This window comes from Camelus ferus, chromosome 35 (assembly GCF_009834535.1).
Source record: "Camelus ferus isolate YT-003-E chromosome 35, BCGSAC_Cfer_1.0, whole genome shotgun sequence".
In the NCBI taxonomy this organism is placed as follows: Eukaryota; Metazoa; Chordata; class Mammalia; order Artiodactyla; family Camelidae; genus Camelus; species Camelus ferus.
Genome location: NC_045730.1, coordinates 25,368,750 through 25,376,110, shown reverse-complemented (window position 1 = coordinate 25,376,110; position 7,361 = coordinate 25,368,750).

Here is a 7,361-nt window from a genome sequence, read left to right as displayed (position 1 = left end):
CCAGAGAGCATGATCTCCACCTCGGGCAGCAGGACCCTGTCCCGGCTCTCCACATCCCAGCCAGCCAGCTTTGATCTGGGCTGTGGATGTGACCGGTCCCCCAGGCCTCTGACCTGCTCTTGCTTGACGCAGAAACCCATCCCCAACATGACTGCTCCACCTCCACCAGCCGGGATGGGGCCGTGGGGCTACCTGGGTGGGACGTGAGTGGTGGCCCGGCCTGGGCGGGCCTGCCCTGGGCCTCCCTGTGTTACCTTTGGGTCTCTCTGGCCAAAAGGCCAGAGGCGCCTGGGGTGAGACCTGACCCAGTGTCGACACTGTTGGTACAGTCCCTCACTGAGGGCTTTCCTGAGGCCGCGGCCTCAGTGATGTTGGGATACAGCAGAACATGCCTCTGTCTCCAACCAAGTGAGCTGAGTAGGGGCTTTTCTACTGAGTGTGTGCCTGGTGACCTTGATTCCAAGTTCTATTGGGCTCTATTGCCAGGGAAGTGAGGTCACTTCCTGGGGTCCCCTTATCCAAGCTTCCTCCTTACACAATGCTCCCCAAGGGCCTTTCTGGGCTGCTGATCTCTCATTTCCCACCCCATGCCATGTTCACAGACAGTGACATCATCTCAGCCCCCCCAAAACCCTGGGGAGGCCTGGATGCAGCCAGGGCCACAGCTCTAAGGACAGAGCTGGGTTCACACTCAGCTCCCCCAACTCAGCAGTGCTGTCACCCTGGACAAGCCACATGCCTCTCAGGGTCTCCCCAATCCTCCATCAGCACAGTGGGGATCATTCTGGCCCCTGCTTTAGAGAAGCCATCCTGTATCTGGACCAAGAAACACCTACTACATCTTTCACCCCCACGTGCTGGCATCACAGGGAGCTCGTGTACAGACTCAGCAAGGGAAGGACCCCACAGAGGGCTGGCATGAGCACAGAGCACATGCCACACAGACCAGGGTCTTCCCTGGGTTCTGGAGAAAGTCACCCTCCTTGCTGCTGCTTCCCAGGTCCCAGTCGGGGGATTGAAATTAAATACAACTCTGACATCATCCTCTCTGGCCTACAACTTCCTAGGTCATTCTGTGATGTTGACCTACAGGCCCAGTGTCGCATCTCGACCTCTGGGGTGGGCTGCCCCACAATGGCTTTTTTTTTTTTTGCCTTCTGGTGACACGTCCTTGTGTGATCTGCACACCCTCCCCTGGAGGGTGGATGGACACTGGGACCGGGTTCTGACATGTAGACTGACTTGTGAAAATGAATGTGCGTGAGTTCCATTCATTCCCAGCTCCAGTGTTCATTTTCTCTGTCTATCTCTCAGTGCCTCTCTGTCTTGTCTCTCTCTCTGTTTCTCTATCTCCCTCTGCTTCTCTGTGTTTCAGCCTGTCTGTCTCTTTTCCTGGATGTATGTGTGTATATATTTATGTGTATATGTGTGTATATATTTATGTGTATATGTGTGTATTTATGTGTGTGTATTGTTAGGGCCCAGGGAAGGTCACTTATGAAAATGCCTTTATGACATATTGATTATTTTGAATTCATGTTACTGAAGAAAAATTATCTTTGAAAATTGTGCAAGAAATTTGGTGGGATCTTCTCTAAGGATCAGCACTACTGGGGAAGGGATGCACCTGTGGCACTTTGATGTGTCCTGCAACCTGTTCCCCCAGAGAGGAGCATCCATTTGCTCTTCCCTCCAGGGCACCTGCTGGGGCCTCTGCCTGCTCACATTGTCACCAGGGCTGGTTGTCACCAGGCTAAAGACCTGCCAGTGTGATGGGGGCCAATGCTGTCTCTGCAGTCTGTCCGTCTGCCTGTGTCCTCACCTGAGAGGTCGAGCATCTCTAGCACACACTGACCACCTGCACGGCCTCTCATTGGAACTGCCTGTGTGTGTTTTATTCCTTTTCAGAACTCTGGGCTTCAAGAGGTTTTTGGACCACAGGGATGTGAAGCTTTTCTCTGACCTTGGGTCATGAGGAACGCTTTTTCCAGGTTGTGGTTTGTCTTTCCAGCTGTCTTTCTTGGCCTTTGTTTTCTGGTTTTGTTTGGTCTTATTTTCCCACAGGAAGAGCTAAGCATCTTCCTTCTGGCTTTGGTTTCACACTTAGAACAGCAGTGCCTACCCCGAGATTATGCACAGAGTTACTAAAAGGGCTTCATTTGGTACGTCTCATCTTTAATCCATCTGGATTTTCCTCTCAAAATACAAAATGCTAATTCACATAAAAACAAACAAACAAAATAATTCACCCGTCCCTGCTTAAGATATGTGGGCAGACAAAAAAAAAAAGCCACCTTTTATATGATTTCATTGATAGGGAACCTCCAGGATAGGTAAAGACACAGAGAGAAAGGGGATGAGGGCTTGTCACGGGCTGGGTGAGGGAAGATGAGGGGTGCGCTTTGGATACAAGCTTTTACTTTGAGGAAGGAAATAGTCTGAAACAAGTGGTGTTGGTCTCACAGCATTGTGAAAGCACTTAATGCTCCTTAAAATTGCACAGTTTAAAATGGGAAAAGGCTAAACTGTATTCTTATAAACTTAAAACATAAATATAGAATATACTATAATAGAAAAGAAAAAAATCTGACTCCATATAATATCTGTTCTTTTGGCTTTAACCCTGTGCCCTCTTTTCTAGGCTTAGTCTTACTAGCTCTGCACCTTTTGTAAAAGAATGTTGCCTTTAGCCTGAAATATACAGGAAAGCCTATTTTCAAGGCTCTGATCTTTAAGGATATTAACACTTTTGCACTTATATAAAGACAACAAGTTGCAGAATAGAAAATAACTTTTGTTTTGTTAGTGGTTTTACAGAGGCACTATGACCTGATTCACGTAGACAGCTGCAGACCAAGATAATGGCAGACTAATATCTTGGAGAACCATCATCCCCAAATCAGACTTCAGGCTCCTTTTCTACTAAAAAGGGGAGGGGCTGTGGTTGGTTGTTGCAAACTTCTTGGTGTAGGATTTCTTTGTTCTTGGAATCCTTTGCAGCTGTCCACGTGGGTCAGATCATGGTGTTCCTGTAAAACCTGCAACAAAACAAACTTTTTCTATTCTGCAACTTGTTACCTTTATAGGAGTGCAAAAGTGTTAATATCCTTAAAGGTCAGAGTTTTGAGAATAGGCTCTCCTATTTATTTCAGGCTAAAGGCAACATTGTTTTACAAAAGGTGCAGAGCTAGCAAGACTAAGCCTAGAAACAGGGCACAGGGTTAAAGGAAAAGGAACAAATCTAATATGGAGTCAGATTTGTTCTTTTCTATTACAGTGCCTTTTGGTGAGAGGCTAAGAGGATGATTCCTGGGTGGGTCCTCCACTGTCCCAGGCTGGAGTTCAGGCAGAAGCCCTACCAGATTCACCATGACTTTGGACCTGATCTCCCACAGAGAAATTAACGATTATTGGATTAAAATTACCTGTCAAAGTCCCTTCAATTGCCTGTAAACTATACCACAGCAGGGGATGTCTCATTGGCCAGTCAACTGCCAGTCTCCCCTGATGCAAGGGACCAGCAGTCGAGGCGGGCTCCAAGGTGGCCTGGCCAATGCACCTGCCTACATTGCTCTCCAGCCTTGGCTTCCTAACGTTGACACTTTCAAAGCTCCCGTCCCTCTTCCCTCTGGCCTGGTGTGAATGAACAAGGTACCCTGCACCCACCTGGGCTAAGCCCAGGCCATGCACACAGCCCCATGCACACAGCCCACCATCTGCTGTCTACCCCTGGGCTCAAGTGCACCCTCTGAACTCCCCCACCTCAAAGGTCTGCATGCCTGTGCCTCCGCCCTAGGGGTCCAGATCACCATCAGGACCATCAACCACCCAAGGCCCACAGACCAGTGGCGGGCAGCCTGGGATCACCCTGACCCGTCGGGTCAGTTGAGGCACAGGGCACGGGGATCAGGGAGCCAGCGTGGGAATTGGAAGCATCTTCAGCCCAGCCTGCCTTGCCCTGCAGCCTCAGACATTAAATATGAAGGTGCACACTAGGCTGGATCCCCCACTGGTGACAGTAGTCATCATTACTGGAGCCCAGATATCCCCACCCCAACCACAGGGTGAGGGGTGAGGGAATCAGCTCAGGGTAGGGGTGCACTCAGAGTGAAGGGGATTCTGTGGTGAGGGGTACAGGTTGAGGGGTGAGGGGCCCGCTCAGAGTGGAACTGACCTGGCTGAGAGGTGAGGGGGACAATTTCAGGATGTTGGGGGTCCTGTGGTGAGGCATGTGGGGTAAACTTGGGGGTGTAGGGGCCATAGGTTAGGACCTAGCAAGATGGAATATAAGGGCAGGGACCTCGGTGTGAGGAGAAGGAGCCCTGTCTTCAAGGTCTGGTGGGATACTGGGCCTGGGCAGGGGTGGGAGAGGAGTAACAGGGAAGGGAAGTTGAGCAGGGGAAGTGGGGCTGGCGGGGTGTGGCCTGGTCCAGGGCGGTCGTGGTTCTAGTTCAGTGCCAGGACCCAGTTGATGGCGGGTTGAAGGCTCTGGGGATGGAGACCCGGCGGGGCGAGCAGGAGGGGCCCCACCTGGCCCCTCCCGGCCCCAGTGGCCAGGTCCGGTAAAGCAGGAGACCCACCCGAGCAGTTTGCACTGCGGGCGGGAGGAGGAGGGGCGCACACGCGCAGACGGACAGACGAATGGACGCCGGAACCTGCCCAGAACGCGGGGAAGGTTGAGGGAGCCGATTGCTCCTGGACCAGCTCCTGGAAGATGAACACGGCCTGGGGTCTGGGCCGCCGTTTGCCCTCGGCTCCGCTGCCGCTGCCGGGCAGGTAAGGGGGCGCTGGCGGGGGCGCGCTGCTCGGGGAGCCCACGGGTGACGCCTGGGCTGTGCAGCTGGGAAGGCGCACAGGGAGGGGTGCGAAGGTGAAGTCCAGGCTGCGCGTCCCATTAGGACCCTGAGGCGGATCCCAGCCGCCGCTGTGGTTCGTGGTAACCTCGCTATTAGTAGTTCCTGAACCCCGCGTTTTTGCTGCCGCTAATACCCGGGTTTAGGAGAGCAGGTACAGCCCCGGGAGGTGGGAGGGCACCGGATGGCTCCGGAGCATCTCTGACTGGCCCTCAGACCACGGCCTGCTCCTGGGAGGAGGGTGCGGTGTGGGCGCGGGGCCTCGGATGGAATGGGGGCTGCCCCATGAGAGCCCCTGGATTTGCTCCCATCTTCCCTGTGGCCTGACCTTGGGGGTGGCCTCTAAAGCCCCAGGTTCATGGGACTCAGGTTACAGGTCAGTCTGCTCCTGGGAGGTGGGTGCGGTGTGATCAGTGTGCTGGGGTGGCTGCAGCAGCAGCGGGAAATAGTTGCAACCCCCGCGCTCTCACAAGGCAGCCCCAATCCTGCCATCGCAGCTGCCGCCATTCCCTGACAGCACAGCACCCGCCTTCCAGGAGCAGGCTGACCTGTAACCTGAGTTCCACGAACCCGGGGCAGCAGAGGCCAAGCTCAGGCCATGCGCTGGGGAGTTTGAAGCAAATCCACAGGCTCCCATGGGCAGGCCCCATAACCCACCACTGCCTTTGACCACACCGCACCCTCCTTCTGGGAGCAGGCTGACCTGGGGACCATGCCTGGAGCAGCAGAGGCCTAGCCCTGGACAGGCCGTGGGGGAGATGGGGGCAAATCGACCAGCTTGCCAGGTCGTTGCCCATCTCCCCGCCGCTGCCCAGGATCGTGGATCACTTGTTTTCAAGTCAGTGGGTTCCTGAGAGTCAGGCGCAATGCGGTCAGGAGGCGGGGGCTGCGGGGAGCGGTGCTGCCCCAGGTGGAGCAGATGGACTTGCTCCCATCTCCCCCAGGGCCAGACCTGGGGATGGCCTCTGCTGCCCCAGGTTCGCAGGATGCAAGTCATGTCAGCCTGTTCCTGGGAGGAGGGCTAAGTGTACTCGGGGCAGCCTCAGTGGCTGACAAGGATTTTAGAAGTGGGCTCTAGCCCAGCATAACTAACTCTCCTTTCTTCTCTTGCTTCCTCAGTTGGTGGCTGTATAGGCTTTTTCATTATAGGTTATTGCTGGATAATGAACATAGGTTTCTGTGCTATACAGAAGAAACTTTATTTAAAATCTATTTTTATATATAGTGGCTAACATTTGTAAATCTCAAACTCCCAAATTTATCCCTTCCCATCCCCTTTCCCTGGTAACCTTAAGGTTGTTTACTAAGTCTGCAAGTACTGTTTCTGTTTTGTTGATGAGTTCACAGTGTCTTTTTCTCTCTTTTTTTAGATTGCACATATGAGTGGTATCATTTATTATTTTTCTGTTTCTGGCTCCTTTCACTTAGAATGACGATATCTAGGTCCATCCACGTTGCTGCAAATAGTTTTATTTTGTCCTTTTCATGGTAGAGTAGTATTCCAGTGTATAAATATACCACAACTTCTTTATCCAGTCATCTGTTGCTACATTTAGCTTGCCTCCATGTCTCGGCTATTGTATACAGTGGTGCTATGAACACTGGGGTGCAGGTATCTTTTCACATTGGAGTTCCTTCCAGTTATATACCCAGAAGTGGGATTGCTGGGTAATAGGGTAAGTCTACTTTTAGTTTTTTGAGGGATTTCCATGCTTCCCATAATGACTACACCAAACTGGATTCCCACCAGCAATGCAAGAGGGTTCCCTTCCCTCTACAGCCTCTCTAGCATTTATCATTCATGAACTTCTGAGCAATGGCCATTCTGACTGGTGTGAGCTGATACCTCATTGTAGTTTTGATTTGAATTTCTCTGTTTAGTAGTGATATTGAGCATTTTTTCATGTGCCTATTGGCCATTTGTATGTCTTCATTGGAGAAATGCTTGTTTAGGTCTTCTGCCTAGTTTTGGATTGAGTTGTTTGTCTTTTTGTTAGTAAGTTGTATGAGCTGTTTATATATTCTGAAAATTAAGCTTTTGTTAGTCGTATAATTTGCAAATATTTTCTCCCATTCGAAGGTTGTTGTTTTGTTTTACTTATGGTTGCTTTTGCTGTGAAGAAACTTATGAGTTTAATTACGTCCCATTCGTTTATTTTTTTCTCTTATTTCCATTGCATGGGTAGATTGCCCTAGGAGAACGTTGCTAAGATTTATGTCAGATAATGTTTTGCCTATGTTTTATTTTAGGAGATTTATCATGTCTTGTCCATCTGCATCTTAAGCCTGTACTCTAGATCTGTGCTTCAGTTTTGAATTTTGAGCTTCTTAGAGAACACCTACTCTTAGCTCATATGTCAGATTCAACATGTCTAAAGCTGGTTTCATAATCTTTTTCTTGCAACATCTCCACTTATTCAGTGGGATAATCGTTCTTCCGGTCTTGAATTCCCAAAGGCTTGGAATGGTCTTTGATTTATCTTTCTCTCACCACCCTCCACATTTTGT